General features: G+C 42.3%; 1 protein-coding gene across 1 annotated transcript in view; it reads right to left on the bottom strand.

Annotated features, from left to right (window-relative positions):
* The window catches only part of Plcxd2 (phosphatidylinositol specific phospholipase C X domain containing 2), a 52,764-nt gene that overhangs the window by 21,574 nt on the left and 4,211 nt on the right, over positions 1-26,979 (bottom strand). The gene's annotated exons all lie outside the window — the stretch shown is intronic.

Here is a 26,979-nt window from a genome sequence, read left to right on the forward strand (position 1 = left end):
TCTCACAGGATGTTTGTCTGCATTACTCATTCCAGTGAAATGTGAAGTGGTATAAGGACATTTTGTGCTGACCTCAGAAGTGCTGGGGCAGGCAAGTCAGTAAAGAATAAAAAGACATATCTGACTCCTTTATAAGACAAGCCTGGGAAGACTAGGACTAGAAGAAACATAGTAAAGACTGCATAAATCAACCCATAGCCACCATTATGTCAAATGGGGAACCGTTCTTATCCAATGTAGTTTCTTTAGTCTTAGCAGGGACACTATAGCCAGGAAGAAAATGAAAGGGACTAGACAAGATAACCTTGTCTGTAGATGATGTCATTTTTGTTCATAAGATACCCTGAAGGTTCCACAAAAAACTTCTTCGACTGATAGTGTTTTACTTAGGAATTGTATTGCTGCGATGAAACACCATGATCAAAAACAAGTTGGACAGGAAAAGATTTATTCAGCTTGTACTTTCACATTGCTGTTTATCACTAAAGAAGTCAGGACTGGAACTCAAACAGGGCAGGAACCCAGAGACAGGAGCTGATGCAGAGGCCATGGAAGGGTGCTGCTTACTGGCTTGCTCCCTCTGGCTTGCTCAACCTGCTTTCTTGTAGAACGCAGGACCACCACACTAGCCAGGGATGGCACCATTCACAATGATCTGGGCCCTCCCCTATTGATCATTAATTATGAAAATTCCTTACAGCCAGATCTTATGGAGGCGGTTTTTTTTTTTTTTTCAATTAGGGCTCTTTCCTTTAGATAAGTAGTTTGTGTGTCAAGTTGACATAAGACTAGCCAGCACAGAGACCAATTTTTTTTTCAGCAGAGTGGCAGGTTACAATATTAATGGGCAATATTAGTACTAATAACAAAAGTTCTGGGAAAAAAATAGGGAAACAATCCTATTTATAGCAGCCTCAAAGCAAGCAAGCAAACCAACACTCTTGAAATAAACCTGAAGAAGAGAGTAAAGGGTCTGACAGTGGAAATTTTCAAACACTGAGAAATTGAGGAAAATACTGGAAAACAGAATGACCTTTATGCTCACAGACTGTCAGAATAATGAAAGGACAGACGGTTCTCAAAAGGTGAATACAAATGGCTAATAACCATAAAATGTGTATAAGCTCATTAGCCATCAGAGAAATGCAAATTAAAAATACATTGCAACTCTTTCTCATTCTAATCTGAATGACAGTCATTAAGAAAACAACAACAAATGCTGGTAAGTATGTAGGCACAGTGGAGCCTCTATGCTCCAGTGACAGGAACATGTGGTACAGTCACTATGGAAATCAGCAAGAGGTTTCTAAAAAAAAATGGAAAACCCACATGACCCAACTACATCACTTCTGGGTATTTTCTGAAAGTCCCTCCCTCTAAGTTCCCATGAGCAGAGGGGGTTAAAGAACATGTAATATATATATATATATATATATATATATATATATATATATATATATATGACTCTTTCAGCCATAATAAAAAAAGAATGGATTTATATCAGCTGCAGGAAAACAAATCCAACTAGGGAAAATCACATTTAGGGAATTAAGCCAGCCTCTAAAACTCAAACAGCATATTCTCTCTCATTTGTGGTTCCTAGATTTTAATTCAACACATAAAATCACATATGCTCACATGACATTGAAACAGAAACACAAGTGAATCAGGGGACAGAGGAGACTAGTGCGGGGGAGGGGTGAGAGAGGTATAAGGAGGCTTGAGATGGCTCAGCGGTTAAGAGTACTGACTACTCTGCAGGAGGTCATGAGTTCAAATCCCAGCACCCACAATGGTGGCTCACAACCCTCTCTAATGAGATCTGATGATCTTGTATGGGTGTCTGAAGACAGCTACAGTGTCCTTTGGGCCAGAGTGAGTGGAGGCGTAGCAACCTGGGCCAGAACAAGAGGGAGAAGGGAAGGGGAAAGAAAAAGAAAAAAAAAAAAAAAAAGAGAGAAAATAGCCGAATGTCACACAGTACCATTCGCAATACATACACAATGGAATTTAACAAAGCAGAAATTCCTTGTCCCCGTCTCAAATACACAGTGCATTATAGTTTTGTATAATCATCTCAAACATTTTGGCAGAACTAGTAAAGTAGGCATTTCCTTCCTATTTGTTCAAAATAGGAAGTAAATAAAACAAAAAGGAATATATCTATAACTAATACATGTATATCGTTGACTATACAATGATATATAAAAGGAAAGTGTATTGAATCTCACGCTAACTTGTGCATAACTTGAACCATAATTTTGATCTTCTGTAATCTGGTTTTGCTTAAACACTTTATCTTATGTTTCTCTTAATTTCAAAATAAAATAGCCTGTAACAATTGTGCTCACTAACCTAGCCCTGTGTCTAACCAGAAGGCACCAGGTCTAGGCACAGAAACAGAACAAAACATCCACAATGAAACATCAGACTCACTTTTCTACTTTATGCTTTCCATAAAAATATCAGCACAAATAAAAAAGTAAATGTATATACTGCTTTACTCGTATACAAATCTGAGACAGGAAGAATGACTTCTGGAGAGATTTGATCAGATAAACACTTCAGTGGGTTTGACTCATATTAGCAATGACATCCTTTATAAACTCATGTCACCATGAGTTGTCATTCCTACCCTGTGCCTTACAGAAGAAAGGGGTAGGTGCTCACCTAGACACTGAGATGATTGTGTGTGCATGCGTGTGTGCGTGTGTGTACTACAAGTGAAAAAGGTTCCAAGGTTTAGGATAAGGACATTTCCAACTATATTAGAAAATGTTTCAGTAGTAAGTATTTAGGTGGAAATGATAAAGTGACTCTCATTGTGTTACTGCTTTCCATCCTGTGTCAGCCTCCATATTTGATTCTTATGGTGCAGGCTAACTTGGCCGGTGTTTGTACCGGATCTATGGTTAGGGACAACACAGATGTAGCTACATTTTGGGTAAAGAATCTGCATTCTAGGTGAATAAAGAGTCTTGGTTTTGTTGTTGTTTTTAAAATGCATTTTAAAAATTTTATTTTCCTTGATCTATATTAGATAGTGTGTGGTATACATATCTGTGGTGTAAGCATGGTGTGTGTGTGTGTGACATGTCTATTTGTACACAGAGGCCAGAACCTTGATACAGACTCTCACTGAACTCAGAACCAAGGCCCAGAAATTCTCTTGCCTCTGCCTGAGGCCCTTGTTTTGACCCTGATAGGAACATTATGGACATGCGCACACACACACACACACACACACACACACACACACACACATACATATACAAAATAAATACAAGTTATGTGAAATAGTTTGTCATATTATTGACTTCTCAGAATAAATTATCCTATATTGACTTTGCTATCCCTGCATCTCAGAAAAGTGAACAAAAGAAAGACAAGTAACAAAAGATGCTTTATTTTTATGTAGCTTCCAGAGCTTGGAAGCGATTCAGTTAAATATTAAGAAACAGTATATTTATTAATCTTTAGGTGAACTGAATTTCACAAGTGAGAAAATTACCAGCATATTTCAGGTAAAAGCAAAGCTATTACTGACAGAAATGTGGGGCAAGTCCCCCTGGACCTTCTGCATTGGATCCTGTCACTAATGAGGCTCACCGGCTTCTGCTTAATGTTCTGCTTCTTTTGGTTGCCCAGAAACAGGGAATTTTTATACCTCCTTATTGAGAGATTTATTACAAATCCCTTACATATAATGGTGAACAGCCAGTTCCCTCTTCCTTCAAATTGCATTAATGAGCCAGCTGTTAGGGACACAGTATGTAACGGTGCAAGGCATACACTCAACTTAATTCTTGCCTGGGCACCAGGGAATAGCTGTTAGCCAAGCATGGTGGAGAGACAAATCTCTGGAGTGTGCTTGTTGGTACTGAGCCCAGTTTCAGATCCACTGGGAAATGTGCTAACAACCTCCGATGCTTTGCTCAGTCTGAGAACTGTGCAGAAATGTGACAACCATGGGACCCCAGGGGCCATTTCTGATTGCACAGGACACACACCATTCCTAGCCCACTCCACCAAAGAAAGGAGAGCCCACCCCACAGGAGCAAGAATGCACTGAGTTCTCGAGAAGGACAAATCTCACCCTGGGTATTCCTTTTAATCTCTCAGCCCACCTCATTCTTCCTATAATCCTGTGCACCACTGTTGCCTGCAGGGTGGGCTATTGGTGGAGGCTGCTAAATGCATTGCAGGGTTGTCTTCTAGGTCCACAGAACTCAAAAATAGTCATCCCCAATAATAGGTTTTTTTCAATACTTTGCCCTTTCTGCTTATTCCCCCCCCCCTAGAAAATATTTGTTAACATAGAATCAATAAAATGACAGTCAAGTCAATATAAAGTTTTGGTAACTGGCTGGTAGGGAGAAAAGACTTTAAATCCAGTCTCTTTAATTATTACGTATTGACAGAAGTTGAAGGTTTCTTTGTGGGGTGTAACAAATACTTGCTGGTTGACATCAACAGTAGACTTTGGAAATAAGCAACTTACTGTGTGTTCAGGTCAGGTAGAGTCTTCCCCAGAAAACTGAAAATGCAGAGCTCTGCCTATGATCCCAGTACTCAGGCGGCAGAGGCAGAGGGCAGAGGGCAGAGGGCAGAGGGCAGAGGGCAGAGGGCAGAGGGCAGAGGGCAGAGGGCAGAGGGCAGAGGGCAGAGGGCAGAGGGAGGAGGGTTGCCATGAGTTTCAGGCCACCTAGACTACATAATGAATAGCAAGAAATTTGAAGATTTGAGTTCCTCCTTCATGGTCTATTACTCCCAGTACTAATTTTAGCCCTTGGAAAGGTGAGGGTGGAGCTGGAGAGAAGACTCAGCAGTAAAAGCTCTTTTTGCTCTTGCAGACAATCAGAGTTCAGTTCGTAGCACCCATATGGTGGCTCACAACCACCTGTAACTCAAGTTTCAAGGGATCCAACAACTTCTCCTGACCTGTGTGATTCTGTACACACACAGTGTACATAACTCATGCATGCTTACAGACATATATCCAAATAACATTAAATAAGACATTTTTAAAAGGTGAGGAACTGTTTTCTTCAAGTACTAGAAACTTAGTTGTTAGCAATCTCTTTATTTTCATAGTTATTGTTTATATTTGTTTCTTCCTGATTCTCATACCATCAACAGCCACTTACCTTTCTTTTCCTTTTTATGTATACAGAACCCTGGAACAATGTATGGAACAATACTTTATAATGAAAAGTAGTGATTCTCAGTTTCGGACAAACTCAGAATCTTGGGGGTAGGGTGGAATCGTTAAAGAATACCAGTGCCAGGATCCCACCTCAAATATACCAAGACAGGATCTCTTTGACATGGGGGTTGAAACTCTGTCTACCCCTTCCACACACACTCCCCAAATGATTCTGCTTGAATTTTAGGTTTGGCACACACTGTCACAAATGTAAGCTTAATCTTGCCTTGTATCTTCAGCTGGTAGGCATGGCCTCTTCAATTTGCTTCAGGAATGCTTTCAACATTTGAAGTACTACTATGTGAACTACCCTTTCAAGTATCTAGGGACAGCTCACTGAACCACAAAGCCCCCTTTGACCAACTGAATAGGTACAGCTTCTTAGTGCAGAAGAAGATTTCAGGAGGCCTTGCTTTCCCTAGTGTGCCTTCTAGGGGTGACTGGATAAGTTGCCTCAGATTAATTGGAGGCTTTTGGATGTGCACTCAGCTGAGTCACAGGGGAAGAGAGACTGGGGTGGGGGAAGGTTAGTAGTGTCTTGGTTCAGAGTTATGGCTACTCCCTCTTGGACAGCATTGCTGAACAGGATCATGTAAGAGGCCAGGAACAAAAGAAAACAAGATGGTCTTGTGAGTTCCAGGAACACTCAGTTTGTTCTTCTTCTGGAACACAAATTGACTCACATGGGTGCATCTTCTGATCGTTTCTTGGGGATTTGAGAGCTCAAGTGAGCACACACCAGGTTTTAGTTTTTACCCGGTTTTTAGTTATTACCACACTGTCATTACCCAGATCTCACAAATTGGAGTCCTAGCCATTCTCTGACCTCAACTAAGAAGAATTTAAAGCAAATTCCCTAGGGACCTAGCTTCTAAGTAACATAAGAAGAATTCAGACAACATAGTCTGCCATGGTACATAACACTATACTACAGTGGCATTGTAGAATAAAGTGACATTCCTCACAGCCACAGAAGCCACAGAAGCAGGACTGGAGGAAGAGGAAACTGAAAGCTATGAGGATGGGGAACATCTTCATCACACCTGGGTCACAACCAGGGAACTAGGGATGGTGACCCCATATCAAGGAGCACTTGAACCCACATATTTAGGAAATTTTCTGTCCCCACCTCCCTGTAAGTACAACTCTGTCTTTGGGGTCCTTCAACTCTGAAGCTCAACAGCCTCTCCAGGTGACTCACTGGTCCTTCCTCCCCTGGCCTGATTTCTTCATTGTTCTTGGGGATAATCCCTAGAGGCAACCCGAAAACTGGCTTTTAGAGGGGATGAGAACCTTCACACAAAAACCTCCTACTCTATGTCTAAACACAGCTATACACATGGCACACAAACAGACATACAGTTATTTTTTTATTTCAAAAAAGATTCCCTTTTATTTATTTGTGTTTGTGTGAGTGTGTACCATGTCTGGGCACCGTTCAGGAGACCAGAACACCAGGGCATCATTAGATTCCCTGGAGCTGGAGTCACAGGAGGTTGTGAGCTGCCCTTCATAGGTACTAGAAATAGAACTCTGGTCCTCCGCAAGAGCAGTAGAAGCCCTTAACCACCGAGCCATCTCTCCAGATCTTTACTACTTAAATATATTTGTTTAGAGCAGTGCAGAAATGTTTTAGAAGGTTATTGTGAGCAAAATGCTGAGGAATGCTATGCGAGACTGAGACCCTGGCTTGTCTCGATGGCACTTTGACGACCTTATTCCTCATGAGCATGTCCCTTACCCGTTTCAGAAACCCTTTCTTACCCATCATCCATCAGATGACCCTACAGAGAAAAGTTTGTTCCCATCTCCTGCCCCAGAACAATTCTAGAGGACTATTCAACTCTCTCATCTCCAATTTTCTTTCAAGTATTCCCATACATCTCTTGCAGGAATAAGTCACTCATTTCTATGTCTATTCAACCCCAAAGGACCCAAACTAGCAATTTTCAAAAAATGTCAAGTTAGGACCTTTTGACAAGTGATGAATAATAAGACTGATTTGGAAAACAGCCATGATGCTGAGTGAAATGGAGAGTTCCCAAAATGCTAAGAGTACAAGATCTGATACCATGCTGCCTGAGTTCGTAATCCCAGATCTACTGCTTACTTGCCATGTGACAGAAATACTGGGCCTTAGTTCCTTCATCTGTAAAATGGGAATGGCATTAGTAAAACATTAGTGAGCATTTGGAGGGGTCTCTGGCAATAAAACAAGCCCAGACTCACTATTACTCATTATTTACTGCTTTCTATATGCCCATTATGTCTGAAAACCAAAGAATTGAAATCTCAGCAAATATTTATAGTTGGAGATACCAAGCTTCTAAATGGTTGACATTTAAAGCTGGAAGGGAGGAAGTCAAGTTTAACTGATATATTTTTTATTACATATAAAACTCAGCATCAAATATAATCACTTTGGATGACAGCCAACTTTCTCCTGGAGATGGTGGTGCATAAAATGACACCGAATGTCATGCTTTTTCTTTCTAAATTAATATAGAATATACAAATTATATGTACTGAGAAAATTAATAAGATTCGAGTCACAGGGAACTTATCCTGTCCCAAACCAATAAAATTAAGAAAATATTAAAAATGTCCAAGCACAGAAACTGAAACTCTTGCTCATACTTTCTCTTAGTTAAGTTACGTTAGTCACGTGACTTTGATGGTCAGTGGCTTCTGGGTAGCAATAAAGGCAAATCGGGGTTGGATGATGGATGCTCTGTGGAAATAGCAGAAGACAAAGCAGTGCTCACTGTTCAGAGACAAGCCAATGGGCTCTAAGTCAAAGAATGACATGTGATTCACTCCCATTTCTTAAAGAAGAGATAGAGATAAACCCTAAATGGAAGGCTCAGACAGATGTTCTAATACTAAGTTTCAGGGTTGATGGCCTGGTTGCTTGGAGTTCATGCTTGATTTTTAAATCTGTTTACATAGACGAAAAGAGAGTGTCCATATAGAATTAAAGAAATCTCAACAGAGGGAGTGGTGGAACATGCCTGTGATTGCAGCATCCAGGAGGCAAGGGAAGAAGGGTTTCAGAGTTTAAGGCTAGTCTGGGCTATTAATAAGAAGCACTTTGTAAAATCTAAGTGGGGCTCAGTGGTAAAGCACTTACTAAGCTGCACAGGTTGTGAGTCTGAGCCCCAGAACTGCAAGAAGTAAGACAGGATTCAGGTCCTCAAATACATGATCTCAAAGTGCTTAGTGACCTATGGTTCTTAGGAAATGCCTCCAAAATTCAAAGTTATTAAAGTTGAAGTGTTAAAAATATGTTCCCTCCTGCTCAGCATTGGGGATGTAGCTAGTCAGTGCATCTCAGAGATTCGGTACAGTTCCACTCCTCCATTTCTAATAAAAGGAAGAATGTTTTAGAAGTGATGATGTGAATGGTAGCTGATCTTTAGTTTGTCTGAAAGCTCACATGGGTCTCAGTCTGACTCTGGAGGTCCCTTTCTATCAGAATCTACCCTCTGTGGGAATGTACCTCTAGGCTGGTTGAATTTGAACCAGAGTCCTCAGGCAGCTGCAGATCTATGTTAGGAAGAATGAGGTGCCATACGAAGGGGAGACACGGGTGGTTAAGTGCAAGAAGAAAGATCCTATGATCAAGATGGTCTCTTTGAAGACTCATAAACAAAGTTTTCCTTTTGGTATGCCAGAATTAAAACCTTACTTATATAAAGACTAGCAGTATGAAACATCATAACTAGCTTATATAGATTGGAGAGGCATTCTAAGAACAAACGTAATATGCATCCTAAAGTTACAAAGACAAAATGGGGAGTTACAGGCAACTGTGAGACCCAGCATTTGATGAATATTATTGAAATGAATACACCATGAAAATGTGTTGTTTAACTTGCCCAAGCATATGGCAGAGGATATCATTGTAGCAGCTGCAAACAGATTTCTGACCACAGAGAAGGTCCATCTGAAACTTCTTACTGCCCCAAAGAATACTGAGGTAGTGCAGATACATCCGGCTTTTGTAGTCTAGGACCAGAGGTCCTACAACCACAGATATAGCTGACAAGGAACTTCCTATAAATAATAACTGCCTCAGCCTCATTCATGGGCTGCCTTTGCTGTATTGAAAGGTAGCACATTACCAGAAATGGTAGACAAGCCACTGGAGTGAGGAGCGGAGTTTACCAGAAGCTTTCTACCTGTTCTCTCACTGAACAAGTTACTAAACATACCTCCCTGTGACGATGCTACTCAGAGTAAGAACTTAGACCATGAAAGCCAGGCCATAGAGCCACTACTGATGTGCCCCTCTAAGTCCCTCCCACCCGCTCAATTTACTGATCCACTTCCCTTAATTCTCCGATAGGAAGAAGATACAGAGGGATGGGCAGACCCTGCATTTGTGTTACCATTTAAAGGTCAGTTCTCCTTGTATCATAAATAATACTATTTCCCATCCATGCATATAAAACGGAGAGTTGTGAGGATTACTGGCAGAGGAGGGTACTGAACCTTTGAAAGCTCATTGGAAAAACAACCCCTTCGTTTATTGCAATTCTGATGAATGCTGTGATAGAGAAAGCTTATGCCATGGACTGAAAAATAAAGTAAAAGGACAGACCCACCCTACTATTCATTTCACCCTGGTTTTACTGAGTTTAATATGGTTAGCCCCTTAATCAATAGAGATTTCTCAAAGAACTTTAGGAACTGATCAATGACAGAAATTGGATTGAGTTTTGACAGATTTCATAACAGTCCTTTTTATTTTCCTGTTCCTTTTTCCTTTTGAGGTGATATGAAACTTGGGGTCTTGGAATATATGGCAAGCTCTACCACTGAGATACACAGCCACGCCTTCAGAGTCTTTTTGATTGCTTTAGTGCCACAGATGAGGTAGATACAGCCTCCGGAAGCCACTATTTATGGAAAGGGCATGGCCAGCCTCACTTACATCTTCCTATTGGAAAGAGTAACTTACCTTTAAAGAAAAATAATCACATATTTGGCCACATATCTTTTAAAAGCATCTCTTGCTCTTACCCACAGTTCTCATTGAAGACTTTTATTCGAGAATAGAAAGACCTTACCTCCCCAGTGCTTGAACCTCAGGCTTGGTCACTAACCTGTCATTGGTCCCTAGCACAGGTGCTGGTCTGAAAATAACTGTTTTAGTTTCTAGAGTTCTTCCTACCAATGGCAGACCTGGGTATTTTGCTTATATCATTTGATCTTTGCCACAATCCTGAAGGCAGCAGTTACATGTACTTATTATAGATGAAGAAACTGAGGCTCAGACTGGCTTTGCCATGGCTTCAGAGTTGCAAAGTTTGCAAATGGCTACCTAGAACAGAGACTCAGGTCTTGAGAAGTGGTGCTATACGTTACTTACTTCTGATAACACCCTGGCTTACCCCTATTTCCAAATGTCCGTTCTTCGCCCCAACTAAGGAAGATCAATGAAGAGATGAAAGCTTTTAAAAATCTTGCAAAGACATGAAAAAAACCCTTCTGTGTAGGAACACATGAGGGCGCTCTAACCTTCTCTCAGTTAAGGGAATGTTTTCTTTGAATTCCACAGCTCATGGCTTTGACACAAGCACCTTTCCTGGATCTTAGCCTCTCTGTTCCTAATCTCTGCAAGGCTGAGAGAGGATCCTTAGCCACTCTTCTCCTTGAGGAGTTGGCTACTTCCACCTTTCAGCTGCTCATTAAAGGAACTGCTGGCTATACTCACTGTTACAACGACAGGATTGTGAGGATGGAGGGGGTGGCTCTGTGGCTTCACATTCTTACTGCTCTTGAGGAAGAGCTGGGTTCTGTTCCCAGGACCTACATCCGGCAGCCCAGAAAAATCCTGTAAGTCCAGTTCCAAGGGCTCTGATGCCTTCCTCTGGTTTCTATGGACCCCTGCACACGTGTTTACAGATCTAACTGACCACATTGGCAAAACAACAAAGCATACCCCAAACTGAGGCTGTGTTTATTTTCGGTTCATTTGAGAACCTATCACATTGCTGGAGACCTGGGCAGCACATCCACTCCATTGGTGGTATGTTGTATTTTTAACATTTGTGAGAGTCCCCTTCATTCCAAGGGCAGTCATTTTACAGTTTTGTGTGTGTATGTGGGTGGGGGAAATCCAACCCCCCAAACCACCGTCCTAGTCATTTAGTTGGCTTACTTTTTCACAGGGTAGGCAGGGTAAGATTCATTGGATGGGGCTGGAGAGCTGGTTCCATGACTAAGAGCATGCATGCATTTCTCTTGCTCTGGGGACCCGAGTTTGGTTCCTCACCCACACTGGATATCTTACAACCTCTGTCACTCTGGTTCCTGAGGATCCGTATTCTCTTACAAAGTCTGGGGCACCTATATTCATACGCATACATACCTTCTTCCCCATATCAAAATTAAAATAACATCTTTAAAAAATCATGTGACAAACTGAAGAGGAGGCAATTGAGAGAGGTAAGCGTCTTAGATCTCTTCCAAGACAAGCCAGGGTCTTCTTTCTATTCTGTGAATGAGAGAGTAAGCCACGTGCTCTGACAGATGAGAGAAGGAGGGAAAAACCACTAAGTAGCATCTAAATTACACAAAATGATGGGATTAAAGAGAACCTGTACACCCGCCTCAGCAGGGTAAGCTAGAGCAAACACACCTCACCCTGAAGACCAGCTTTCTGAGGAACTGCACCTGCTAACGCTTCATGATGCTCTTTCTGTCTATGCAGGAGTTTTCTCTGCAGAAGCCTTGCTGTGTGCTTACAATACAGACCACTTAAACCACTGTGCTGCTTTTGTTCTGAGTCAGTAAAAAGCCTCTTGGATGTCTGTTCTTGAAAAGGGAAAAGAAAATGACACTTAATCAGGGAAATGGGTCAGTGGGTGGTCCTTCATACATAAACATCCTCATGGTACCATGCATTAGAGACCTGGCATGGAATCAGACAGTCTTGGATGAAAAGAAAATTAGCTTTATTACAACCAACAGAAAGAACTGAGGTTTTGGTGCAACACTGGCTCAGACACCAGCTCCATAAGTGCCTTTGTGATAAAGTGTGATAAAGTGAATTCAACAAGAGCTGGTTTTCACAGTTCTAGCACTGAGACCAAGATTCTTGGGTTTGGCAACCTGTTTAGTTTCTTTGTGCCTCAGTTTCTCAATCTGAAAATTGGGGGAGCAGTGTACCTATATCCCTGGGTTTACATAAGGATTTCACGAGGCTTATGTAAGACAAAGAAACCCATGCAGAAAGCAGGGTTAATCTTCGTATCAGTAAGCAGCCTATCCTGCTTCTGTTGGTATTTTCATATTCCTCATGTGAAGTGATGGGCATCTTAAGAGTTTGCACTTGTCTTATCCTGGGCGTCAATACTTGGCTTTCTGCATGTCCTAGTTTCTCCTTAAGACAACTAGAAAGACCCATCCTTCATGCCTAAATTCTCCCGGGATGGGTAGTATTTCCAGATCTCATGTCTCTCTTCCCCTGTCCCTCCCTGCCACTTTTCCTACTGATGCCTATTTTGAACCAGACACCAAGTGTATACTGAGATGACGACACACGTGGCTGTGCACGTTAGAGAAAGAAACAGGAACCAGTTCCAGAGTGTGCATATGTGAAAGGGACACACAAAGAAGTTACTCCTGGGCTACTTCCTGCGGGATGAATTGTAACTGGTCAGCTGAAGCAGGGGGTTGGCAGGGGGTTAGGGCAGAGAAAAGACATGGTGACATAGCAGACTGGGGTCATGAAATGAGCATAGCTCCTTCAGGGGTTTTCCTTAGGCCCTCCCTATATTGTGGCAGACTCCATACAGGATAGGAAACAAAACACAATGCCGGACACTTCTTTAGTTGGGCGGGTCTCTATTTTTACTAGATCCTTTTCCCCACATTCCCTTAACCTGTCTCTTCTACAGTTCCCCATGGCAGCCCTTCTTGGTTCCCTGTGTCCCCATTTCTAATCTCATTTACTTCCTTCTGTGCTCTTTTTGGTGCGCCCTTCCCCCACCTGCTGCTCTCAAGAGTCATCTTCCTCACAGCTACTCTTTAGCCAATTCCACCAGGAAGCAACCTAGCTGGCTGGTGATTTAGGAGGCACTGGTCATGTTCTGACTCTGCTGGCCTCATTCCAACTGCCCGATATTGCTTACAAGGTATATGAACTGCAGCCCGCTCACTCAAATTTTGCTACAGTATCTACGATGATATTAGGTATAAAATTGGGTAATCAGAAAGGATAGTTACTAATTGCTATATTAAATATTAGGTCTGTTTCTTACTAGAAAGCATTCTAATGACACTGTACTTAATTTTTATTTCATCTTTTTTGTTTGTTTTGAAGCGTGCTCCAGCTATATAGCCCTAACTGGCCTGCTGCTCACTCTATAGCTCAAGATGGCCTCAAATTTATGGTACCGTTCTGCCTCAGACTCTTTTGTTTGTTTGTTTGTTTTGTTTGTTTTTTTGTTTGTTTGTTTTTCGAGACAGGGTTTCTCTGTGTAGTCCTGGCTGTCCTGAAACTCACTCTATAGACCAGGCTGGGCTCAAACTCAGAAATCCACCTGCCTCTGCCTCTGCCTCCCAAGTGCTGGGATTAAAGGCGTGCACCACCACCGCCCGGCTGCCTCAGTCTCTTGAATGTTGAGATTATAGACATGCACCATGATGTTCTATTTATCTGTTTGATTCTTAATGAGTTAAATTTTAACTTTAAAGTTAAATTTTAATGAGTTTAGTCATTTAAAAAAAAACGTTTAACCATATCCAACTAGACATGGTGTTACCTATTCTCATAGGTCTTGGGAGGTAGGGGTTGGGGGTTGGGTTGAGGGGGTGCCATGAGGCAATCTCAAGGCCCATCTCAAACAAACAAATAAATAAACCAAAAAAACCCCACCAGGTCTATTGTTGCACAACTGTAATCCCAACACTCAGGAGGTAGAGGCAGGAGGATTATTGCAAGTTTGAGGCAGCATGATGTAGATACAAAGTTTCGGATCAGCCAACTATATAATAAGACCCAGTCCCCTCAACAAACCAACACAAGAATTTGACTTTACTAGACGTCTAGTCTTCACCCTTGCTTTCTACAGGCTCTGCAGCCTCATGGGAAAGTCTCAGAGTGTGGCATGAGGTAGGATCTTTGAGAGGGTTCTATATTGAGGTCTACATGTAGACCTTGAAGGCCAGGTGCCCAGCAGTGCCGTGTAAATTGTCACATATCAACCCCACGAAAGAAGTTCTGTCCACAACTTTAGGAACTACATAGTTGTAATTTCCTATAAACACTTCCTCTGACTTGATTATAATTTATAGCCTTGATGGAAATAAACCATCACTGAGCACAGCTGTCAGTGAGTTCTATGAGTTAGCAGATGATCAGATGTAATACAGGAATCTCGTGTTATCAGCGTGGGGTACGCTTCTATATTATGCTTCCTCAACCTGGCACTTGTGGTGTAAAAACTATAATTAGCTCCATTTTACAGACAGGGAAACTAAGGGCCAGAAAGGTGAAGCTTTTTATTTGGGTCAAGTAACTGCTAAATTAACCCTACAGGCACTAGGAGCAAGAGTTTCACCCTGAATGATGGAAATCTCTGTACCTCTTTCTAAGCAAATAAAAATGAAGAATAGGCCAGTGATTAGCCTTGGGTAAAGGGGCTTGTTAAGAAAACCTGTCAACCTATAGTTTATTCTTGGTGTTAGCATTCTGTCTAAGCTCTACCCCACAGTTACCTGGCAAAAGCCAGGTGTACCTGATTCACTACAAAAGGGGCTGCTTGCCCCCTCCTCTCTCTCTTGCTCCTCTCTTACTCTTGCTTTCCTGTTCTAGCTCTCTCCCCATTCCCTCTCCCCCACCCCTGCTTCCAGAGTCTCCACGTGCTCATGGCTGGCCTCTATTTCTTCTTCTCCTCTACTTCTTCTTCTTCTTCTTCTTCTTCTTCTTCTTCTTCTTCTTCTTCTTCTTCTTCTTCTTCTTCTTCTTCTTCTTCTTCTTCTTCTTCCTCCCTCTCTCTCTCTCTCTCTCTCTCTCTCTCTCTCTCTCTCTTTCTCTCTTTCTCTCCCTCTCTGACTTTCTCTGCTTTTATTAACGTCTTAACTGCCCTCCCTATGCCCTTAATAAATTCTATTCTATACTATACCGTCCTGTCCTGTGGCTTGTCCCTCAGGGAGAAGAGATGCCTCAGCATGGGCCCACCCCTTCCATACCTCACTACACCTCCATACAGCATATCCACCTCTCTTTATCTTTTTATAAACATATCACTTGGGACCCATATAAAGTTGGAAGGGTAGAGCCAACTCCACAAAGTCATCCTCTGACCTCTGCAAGCCAGTGGAAACATGTATGGCCCCAGACACAAATCATACACACACAGACACACAAAGACACAGCACACAACAAGAAATAAAATTAAAATAAAAAACCCTTCAAACCCCTAAAGATGGACACAATGTAAACATGTGTCCTAATATATATAACATCACAATGTGCCTGATAAATGTGTTAATATTTTATATCAATTAAAACAATGAGAAAATACAATAAGACACAAAAATAGAACAGATGCAAAAATGTCCATGTGTTCTTAAATAGAGGTGTTTAGGGCAGGTATTTCTGATGTGAAAAAGATTAAGATAAGATGTCATAGCATAGCCCAGACTGACCTCAAACTTGAGAACCTCTTGCCTTTACTTTGCAATTCTGGGATTAGAATATGTTAGGGCAGTTCTGTTTTGCTCCATGTTTGGAATTTTTTGGAAGAGGGTCTTACTGGCCTGGAATTTATTATGTAGACCAGAATGACCTCAAACTTGTGTCACTCCTAGGTGGATCTGCTGGTTTATAAGCTTAAACCATCATGCCTGGCAAGAACAGCGAGTATAGAAAAGTATTTTGTCTCACAATCCAGGCATTTAATCTCTACAACTTTGGTATGAATAAAACATAACTTGCATGTTAAACTATTTCAGTGGCCTGAGCTGAAAATATAGTGATTTACCGAGTTATACGTGAGAAATGAGCCGTATGTTAGGAAATACAGCAAAAGATTCACTTTGAAAATTCCTTTACCATCCTTGGGTGTTATTTTATTGGACTTGCTGTTTCCGTCTTTTCTTCTATGTGACCCAGTTGAAAACCATTACCTGGAGTCACCAGACTCCAGTCTGTCCTGTTAACTGCCCTCTCTTCCCTAGATGCTCTGCTGGTGCTTAGTATATCCTTGATGAACGAAGGTCACTGTGTGGGAAGAAGCTCCCTATCGGTCTCCATCACTATGAGGCAGTCGGGACAGGGTCATAAATAATGCATGCCCATTTCTCCAAATTTTCTACAGTACTGAGTACATGTGTACAGAGGACCACAAGCACAGCTACCTGAAGGAACAGATGCTTAAAGAGTTGCTAAATGCCAGCAAACTTGGGGCCCTTGATCTGTTTGCAAACCTCTGAGGTCCAGCCATCTTCTTATAGGCAGAGTTCCATCTAGCTGCCTTTTTACCCTGCATGCCTGTTTATCCCCAGCTCCATTTATTGTAACTGGTCCATTTGGGTTGAGTTATCTAGGGCAATGAAAAGGAATGTGCCAGAAGACATAGAGGACAAAAATAAACCAGTTAGGATGACTAAAACAGCAGCTATAATAAAAATCTAAGTGCTAGAGACTAGATTTCCTGAGTTATTTTCTAATAACATCTCCTGGGGGCCTCCCACGTCATACACCTGTTAGGTCCTTGGAGAAATGGAGCATTTGCAAAGAATAGGCCTTCCTATTAACAAGTGCATGAAGGCTAAGCATCTTTGGGATGGTCAGAGCTTGCCAACAGAGCCAGGATTTAGGATCAGGGGAACCACTAAGTACTCTCCCAAACCAAAGGACATCTTAATACCTTACTGACAACCCAAAGGGATGAACTTCAACTCTCAGGCTTGATTATTTTTCATAAGCCATGTGGGAAAATGTTAATAATAATCATCAAACTGCCAGCAAAATCCAAGAGAGCCATGTGGCCAATTTAATTTTTAATCAGTTGCCGATTGAATTCATAATTACTCACAATACACCAAGGCAACGTGTAAAGCCAAAGCCTGGACGCAGAGGGCCTTAATCAACACATTCCTCTTATGTATAGAGAAGCCAAGAGGCCTTCCATTGTCTGAGGAGAGATCCGGCCCAGAATCCTAGTTTACCAATGTCTGGCTGGAAGGAAGTTCCAAGGATTAGTTTCCAGGATGCTTTCCAGATTTAAGTGACTGTCGAATGAAATATTTATGTGTGAAACATATAAGAAGAGCTTCTCTGGCTACAAGCACTTCTCCACAGGCCACAGTCCTTCCCTGAGCTGTCTGTCCTAAAGAAACAGAGAGATTGAATGAACTGAACCCTCCCTTCCCCATGCCTCTGCAGGGCTCTCGAGTATGCCTTTATCACAGACAGTCTCCAAGCCAACCCCTATATAGCCTATAAGTAAATTTAAGGGGTTTCAGTGGCATGCCTGAGAGGCACTGTAAAGCACTCTCTGTATTCATGGGTATCTATAGTCTTTCCAAAGGGTTTCCTGGTCTTTGAATGTACAGAACTTAAAAGAAATTCCTCCTCTGTTCTGATCATTTAACCCTCACTTTGTCTTCAATCGGAGGTTATCTTTTGGGGAGTCACCCCTCATAGAAGTGTTTGTTCTTCCTCTGGGTATCCGTCTTAACTCTGAGGTAGTCCTGTTTTCCTTAATATTTTAACATGAAAGAATAAAATAACAGTTCAGGAAACCAGGCAAATGTTCAGGGTAGGAGCAGAGTTACATCACATTAAATATTCTGCTACAAAACTCCCCACTTTCATGGAACTCCTTGGTGCAACCACAGATGCCAATGTGTGGGGAAAAGTGGTATTTGATGATTGTGGTAAATGGAGTCCAGTTTCTACTTCACAGAAGGCTTGTATGATGCACCCCAAACCCCCAGTACTGCAAAAACAAAGAAAAGAAATCAACCAAACAACAATAGCAACAACAAACCATGGTTCGGGAAACAGTTTAGCAGGAAATAACAGGTAGAAGAAAGACAGATAGAAGACTCGATTGGCACACAAAAGGACCGACTCTGTGAGACTTGACATCTGGGATTTATTTTTTAAACTATGTAAAAATCCTTAGTTGAAATCTAAACAAAGTTATATAGGTTAAAGGACCCCTTTAAAGGGCGCTGAGAAAGTAGCTCAGTAATGACATTCGCATAACGTTCCTGGAGTTCTGGGTTTGCTCCCAAGCACAAAAAAAGCTAAGCTTGATAGCACAGGCTACTCAAGAGCTGAAGCCAGAAGGATCATTCCTGGCTATATATCCAGTTCAAGGCCAGCCTGGGATGCACAGGAATCTGTTTAAAAACAACAACAACCACAACAACCAGAGTGCCTGCTTAAAACTTGAATCATGTGATACTGGATATAATAGGTGGGTATAGGGAGATGAGCCAATTTTGGAATTAAGATTTAGCTCTGACATCATCTCCACTGTACCATCTCCCAATTCTGAGATGTTCCTTAGGTATATGAAGCCCGGCAGGCCAGACTAAGCAGAGCTGCTCTGTACACCCTGGTTCACCAGTACAGGTATTCTGAGAATATCTCCTCCTCCCAGATACCCAAGTTACTTTCCCACCTGTGTCCCCCAGTTAATCAGTAAGTCCAGCTGACACTTCCTCCTAAACGCCTCCAGCATCTGCCCTCTTTCTGGAGTCTACACTGTTACTTACTGCTTCCAGGTCAGGCTGCTTTCTACTTGGATGACCCCAGTGACATGCGCCTTGGCTACAGCTCTTACTTATCCCCATACATTCTGTACTGCAGACCGAGTGACCTTTTCAAGTCACAAAGCTGACATTTCCATTTACCTGCTTAAAAGCCTTCACACTCCTCACTCTGCTAGGTTGTTTGTTTGTTTTTGAGACAGAGTTTCATGCAGCCTTAGCTGGTCCCATTCTCACTATGGAGACTAGGATGACCTTTTCCCAAGTGCTGGGATTGTAGCTTTGTTCCTGGATGCTAGAACACTGTGTGTGCTTACCCAGAGCTCTCACAACTAGGCTCCATCCCCCCTCAGACTCTTCACACTCTTGTTAAGGAGAAGCTAAGCCCCTAACGCAGATTATTGGACCTCTAAGCACTTTATGACCCTGGCTCCCATTCTTTCCTTTTGTCAAATGTGACAAATTTATAATGAATTAGTTCAACGTGTTAATGGGCCTCTCTGTGCTCCCAGATCTTGTTAGGATGCCCCTGCCATATGCTCTTCCAGATCCAGCCTGAACCTCCCCTATTATGTTACTTGCATATTATGTTGTAACAGGTTGATTGAATGTGCGTTTCTCCAACCAGCTCTTTGAAGGCAGGGACCCTATCCTTATTGCCAGTGTTTGAATGACTACTGCCTGCAAGAGAGCCTGCTGTACATGAAGGTAATGGACGGATGGGTTGAGCATAGTTAAAGAAACAATGCCAAAGCTGCTCCCTATACCCACCCCAAGCTAACTCTTAACAGCCGCAGCCTACGGGGTCGTTTGTATTCATTTTGCTCTAAGGCAGTTAGCAGCCCTTCACCCACCACTGAACAAAGCTTCCAGTGGCTGACTTTGGCACGGCGTTCAATTATGGCATGACATATGAAGCTCTTTAGGATCCTGCTCCTGCCTGCTTTCCCAGCCTCATCTCCATTCCTTTATTCAAATGAACTCTATTCTGATCCCAGCAGATTGCCTGGGTTTCTTCAAGGTCACCATGATCTTCTATACCTCCGCTCCTCTTGCACATGACTTTGCTCCCCTGTCTAACACCTTCTCCTAGTTCGTTATGATTCAGATCAAAGGTCACCTTGAAATAGAGTAGAAAGAAAAAAAATTGGGGGAGGTACAGGAAGAGAAAGGAGCCTCCCAACCCCAGAGTCTGCTGACGTTTCCTGGCAGCTGAGAGGTAAGAGTTACAGCAGAATTCATATTTGCTGTAAAAGTTGCCTACACCATGTTCCTTCTATACAGAGATTTTTAGAAATGGGAATGTTAAAATGGCCCTGAAAGGAACTTAGGGCTAAGCACATATGACTTTCACATCTGGCCTTTCTTTCTCCTTTCTCAGATATAAACATGTAATTTTCAATCTTTCCAGCAATAAGAGTGATAAACTAAACTTTCTAACAGTAGCACATCCTTTTGGCCTAGGGTCTTACCTTGTCGGTTGTAATCTTAGCCAGCCCAACACAGGAACTGTGGTGCTATTTCCTCAGCAACCTTTTGAGCTGTGCCTTCAGGAGCCTCCAAATCATGTAGCTGCCTCTAGCGAAGACTCTCAAGTGCCACTCTTTCTTGAGATGCCCGCAATCAAGAACGTAGTCACTCCTTTCCTGTGCATTTCTCTTTCTAGTAATCTGTGTTTAAAAAATCTATCAACTCAAGCTGGGCAAGCTGGCACACACTTGGCTAATTTCTTTAATAACGGCACTTGGGATATAAAAGCAGAAAAATCAGGAATTACAAGACTACCCTCAGCCATACATCCCTTTCCTAGACATACTCAATGACTACCCCACATAAGAAAGTAAGATAAAAATAAACAAATAAACAAACAAACCACAACTCTATTCCATACTGACTGGAACTGAGGTTCTACAGCAAAGCCAAGAATCCTGGCTTTACGTGAGCAGTTTCCTAGAAGAACCTCTCAGCAGTGTGTAACTGTGCGTTTCTGGCTCCGGCTCCACGGCCATGGACAATTTCTTGTCTTGCTTTCCTTCTAAATCAGAACTGGGAGCAGGTTTCCTGGGTATCACAGATGCTGTGCACTCGTCTCCATCATTTTTGAATGTTAGTGTTTTCCTATGATAACTATTTCATGAAGAGTAAGGGGAAGAATGGTTCATCTGATCTGATACAATACATGGCACAAACGTAGGCATCTTTTGAATTCCTGGTTTTTCTTTATACAGGCATATTTTTCTACATAGGTAATGAAAACCAGAAGAGGCAAAAGGGGTTAAACACCAACAACTAAAGCCAAATTAATAAGCATGTTCATTAATTCCCAGGAGGCACCACAGCTAAACTCAACATTGATTGAAACATGGTTTCCACTCTCGCCTGTTTCTGTTGGGTATTTTCTCCCATCTGTTTTCAGTTGCTCCTTAAGAATATTGCTTTTAGATCATAAGACTTCAAATAATACACGTTTCTAAAATATTCATCTTGGTCTGACAGAGTCTTGAATATTTGAGTTCAGCCATTACTGCAAACTATAGCTGTACTCCAAAACACTTATGAGGTACAAATAGCTTCTTCTCTCTCTCTTTCATCCTTGCTGCCTTGAAACTTACTGTGTAGCCCAGGCTGTCTAACAATATGCAGCAATTCACCAGCCTTAGATTTCCAAGTGGTGTGGACCACACTTGACTCTATTTTTTTTAAAGTTAATATTGTTGGATCTGTTCTGAAAAAAATACTGATAGAATATACAGTGTAGACACACACACACACACAGAGACACACAGACACACAGACACACACACACACACACGGGACAACAAGAGAGTAAGTAGAAATAGCAAACAGTTATTCTTGTAGAAAATTTTCTGTCTCTGGTAGACTATGTATCCACACAGGAAGGACTCCATCTCGGAGTTTACATGGCTTCCGCGTGTCAGGCTTAGAGAGGACTGGTGGCCTCTTTAACCCAAGACCCTTCCTTCCATTTAGGGTTACTTGGAGATCTGCAAATGTACTCCTCCTACACTATTTGCTCCTCAGAGTTGTTCTGCAATAGAATCTAAAACCTTCCAACTTTAAACGTCACAAGTGGGACATGGAGGGCCTCCTTAGCCGTATGCGTAAACACACAGATCTAGTGACGGCTTCTCACCACCTAAATTTGTTCTCTGATGTATGTTCTTTTCGCACAAACACACCCACTTATTATAATGTCTGTAAAAATCTCTGCTCTGGAGGCCTGGTTTGAAACTGTAATTTGGGCTAGGCAACATCTGTAGAGTGGTTTGAGATCTTTCCTAAAGGCAAAGTTACTGAAAGCTTCACCCACATTGTCTTTTGTGTGCCTGTGCTCAGAAGACCCTCGGGCATTATTCTCAACATGCCTAATTCTGCCACCCTTCAATACAGTCCTCATGTTGTAGAGACCCCCCAGCCATAAAATTATGTCGGTGCTACTTCATAACTGTAATTTTGCTACTGTTATGTATCCTAATGTAAATATCTGATATGCAACCCCAAGGAATCTTGACCCACAGAGAATCACTGTCCTGGGCGGGTCAGAGAAGGTGGGTGGTGTTGGAGGTAGGTGATCTGTCACACCTGCCGGAGATCAGGTCCGACCGTGCGTTAGAAACTAAATCTCTAGCTTCAGAAGGATGTCTGGTAGAAGAAGATGCAGGACAGAACCCTCAAACAGTCAGTGGGAAGGGTGGCAGGATGTTTATGGAGGGTGAGCAATAAGAGACAATAGGATTTGGACCCTCTTAGGGGGAGGCCAAAATCATAGCAATTGCATAGCAAGTGTGGGGGAGTACGTATGTGTTGGTGTGTGGAGTCTGAAGCATCTGTTTGCAAATATGGCACACACACACACACACATATGATACATATATATCATACATACACACATATGATACATATATATCATACACACACACACACACAAGTTTACAGGAAAGCATTATGTAATGCTTCATCTTAGAACAGGAAGCAAAATGCCCGGTTCAGGAGGGTTATTGCTAGGGAAATGAGAACAGAAGCACCACTAACAAGATGGCCTGTCATGTTGCAGAGAGCTGAGTCTTTCCTGGAAGCTTTGGAAGTCTGCAGTTGACAAGCTCTGGCAGCTGAATTTGGAGTAAGTAGACAAGACACAGTCAATAACTAAAGATTTTTTCTTCCAGCTCTCTTGATCAGCTGTCTATATTGCATTTTAGACTTCCTTGGTGCTCACAGCTAGGCAGCCATAGGCTCCTATCCTGTCCAGAATTCTAACGCTCCTAGGGGCATGGCCTGGTCAAATTATGGTAATCTGATCAGAGGGACTCTCAGGGCTTAATTGGATAGTGGGTTCCTTAACTAGACTGTAAATTACCTGAGGGTATAGATTGCATCTCAGGCCTCTTCTTCCATCTAGGCTCAAGCTTTGGATTGTGTGATTGGTTTTAAAAAGACACATAATAATAATAATTGTATAGAGCTTATTTGATACTGGAAATCATACTGCATGAATTAGTTCTCACATGAAGCCCAGGGTTTCAATACTCGGGGGAAGAAAAATCCAGGCAGTGTGGCTCAGTGGTTATACTTTTAACTAATTCACAATCTTGTCTTTAGTTATTTAGTTATTATTTATGTATTCATTTATTTATATTTTGTGGTTCTTTGGGGAGTGGAACTGAAGGCCTCGTGCATGGTAGGAAAGTGTTCTACCAGAGTCACACCTTTTGGCTTTTGGTGCTTTTTTGAGCCAGTATCTTGCTGCACAGCCCGTGCTGGCCTTGAACTTGAGATCTTTTTGTCTCAGCGATGCTAACATTGAGATTATAGGCCTTTACCCCTGCCGCTAGCCCAGGATCCCACTTCTAACAGAAACAGATGACTCCTGAATTCTTGCTCTTTTTGTGTGATGGTGAGGGAGGTGTGCAGGGAGTAAGGAGAGAAAAAGTATCCCATGGGGACGTCAATGTTGTGGCTTCTCTGTCCTTCACCATGACTCTCCAGAGTAAAACACAGCAGGGCTGGCAGCATAGGTTCCTGTCACTAGCTACTCAAGAGGCCAAGCAACAAGACAGCAAGTCTAAAGTGTGCCTGGGCAATCTAACAAGACCCATTCTCAAAATAAAACGTGAAAAGATGGCGAGGAGGATAGGTGAACTGCTCACTTAGCATGTGTAAGGCCCTGGGTTCATTCTCCAGCACTGTAGAAACAGCAGCAGCAGCAGCAGCAGCAGCAGCAGCAACAGCAGCAGCAGCAGCAGCAGCAAGCATTCCTGCTTGAGAGATCACTTGGTGTCTTGTGATAAGTTTTAATTATTATGGAGTCAAGACTAGTTGGTTTGCTTTGCTCTTGCTTTTCCACAGCCTCAAGTCCACCAAAAGAATCGCTTGATTCTGGGTCCAACTCAGAGCTACGATCCAACCCAACACCGCCGTACAGTCTACTATGTCAACATTTGAAATGATGCCTGAATCTCTTTCAGATTCAGCACACTTTGTCTGCCTTCCCAATCTGAGCAATGGCCTTTTTATCCTGGTCCCTCTCACCCCCAAAGTGATTTTGTCTCCAGTCACCTAGGTGATGACAAAGTACATACCCACAGGGGAGAGAGTTAACAGAAATCACCAAGTGGTCATGAGTTCAACTTCATAGAAAAGGACAGGATGCCCAAAGGGTAGGGAGAGGAGAAGGGAGTAAATGCCCACAACCTGAGAAGACAGAGCCACCTGGGAACTGGAGAAGTGACAGTCACCCAAGACAGGATGGCCCTGAAGAAGGTGGGTAAGGCAGGGGCAGGCCAGGTCAGTAGGAGAAAGGTGAGACTTGGAAGGAGAAACCAGGGCAGGGAGAGACAGCGGCAGGGAAGATGAGACGCTCCAAGCCAGCAAGGGAAGAAAGAGGGCAGGAAGGATGCTGAACCAAAAGCCTGTTTCTTTCCTAACTCTCCCATCCATCTCTTTGGCCTAGACTTCTCATTTCCTAAGGTTTTTGTGAAGAGGCTTGTCTAGCGCTTCAGTAGTACAGTGTACAGCAACAAGGAATGGGCTGCAAGGTTGTCACATGGTCTCCTGTGGCTTTTTACCTAAGGGGAACCCAGACGTCTGTTCAGTTTAGCTCTGACCACAGTGGAAAATGGCCTGGGCTCAGGAGACTGAAGCAGGAGGATAGCTTCAAATGGAAGCTAGACTATTTAGTGACTTCAAGGCCAGCATGGGCTACAGTGTGAGTCCTTGTATCAGAACATAAAAAGTAAAAACAAACAATGTAACGCAGCAGAAAATGATGGCCATGGGACCTGGACGCTCTTACTCTGCTGCTTTCTGTTATTCATGTAAGAGTGGCCAGTGTCTGAGCTGCTACCACCTACTCAGTGGGATCTGGGTCATAAGAGATACAGACATAGTTTTAGCAACTAAGTGACTAAAAGCAGTACGCTGAGAAATGCCACAGGGAAAGGACTGAGGAGGGGGTCGTGACGGGTAGGAAAGGGGCTTCCCATCCACATCCCTCCTCATTTATCTCAAGTGAACTATATTTTTTGGAAAGGCCCCCTTCCCAACTCTATTCTTCAGGTAGTATTTCTTGCAGTCTCTCTCTCTCTCTCTCTCTCTCTCTCTCTCTCTCTCTCTCTCTCTCTCTTTCCTTACCCTCCTTCCACTCCTTTTCCTTTTAGAGTCTCATGCAACCCAGACTTAGAATTCACCCCATAGCCGAGGCTAGCCTCACACCCATAGAGAGATCTCCTTGGTGCCTCAGTCTCTCAAGCTCTGGAGTTGGAGGCTGGAGATGTCCCACCTCCACTCTAAACTAGGTCAAGTGCCATTTTCTCAGCAAACGTGGGAATAAAAAGCCAGAATTGCTCTTCCTATTCTGTGCGCCTCTGTGACACATTATCTATATATGTTTTGACGTTTGTCATAGATTGCTCTTAACCTTGTATGGTGGGGAGGTCTGCAAAGGTGGCTACACATTGACGGGTTATAAGCTTCTTTAACAGCGGGGATTGATTTCCTACAGACCCAATCATGGGGTTTTCTTAAAATGTACTCAGGAGACGGTGAGGTGAAAATTAGGAGGCGGAAGAGGATCTTGCTTCATTTTACAGAACTGTATCCTTGCTGGAACCAAAATTAATTTCTTGTTTTAAAGGAACATTAAAAACAAACAAACAAACAAAATAACTCATGTTCTTTAGACCTAAAAGGACTCAGCAATCGTTCTCAGTACTTCTGTATTTTAATAAAGAACAGATTTTTTTTACACCTTAAATTAACCAAATGATTTTTAATCTGAAAAAATATGAATTTATTTGAACTCGGATATTTTTAATCAGTTTACTTTTTGAGATAGGTCTCATTCTGCAGAATAAGCTGGCCTCAAACTTACTTATGTGACCCAGACTCAGACTCACTTGGAACTCATAGCCATCCTTCTGTTTCAACATCCCACATGCAAAGATTATAAACATGATGCACCATGCTCTCAGTCAGTATGGCTACTTCCACACCACGCAGGCGAGTCAGCAGCACGGTCTAAGCTCCTTAAACTCAAGAGGGCTCTTCCCTAGGAGTCAAACACCTTACCTCTAATAAAGGAGAAAACAACATTGTTAAAAAGACAAAAAAAAAAAATAAGGAAGGAAGGAAGAAAATGGTAGAGGCATAATATGTAAATAGAAAAAAATTTACTCAAAAGCAGTATTATACTGCCAAGTAGCACAGTTGACACTATAGTCTCAGCCAGCTACTGAAGCCAGCTAGTCTCTGCCACTACTCAGGTGGCAGAGTATGAAGGATTTTGGTGAATTCCAAGCCAGCCTGAGCTACAGAGTGAGACTCTGGTTTTTAAAAAAGGGAGAGAGAGAGAGAGAGAGAGAGAGAGAGAGAGAGAGAGAGAGAAAGAGAGAGAGACAGAGACAGAGACAGAGACAGAGAGACAGAGAAAGAAGTGGAAGAAAAACTGTATAGATCATAGATATAGATATAAAATGTTTGTTAGATACATATATATGTAACAAAGACAAACTTTT

This window comes from Arvicanthis niloticus, chromosome 12, assembly GCF_011762505.2.
Source record: "Arvicanthis niloticus isolate mArvNil1 chromosome 12, mArvNil1.pat.X, whole genome shotgun sequence".
Classification (NCBI taxonomy): domain Eukaryota; kingdom Metazoa; phylum Chordata; class Mammalia; order Rodentia; family Muridae; genus Arvicanthis; species Arvicanthis niloticus.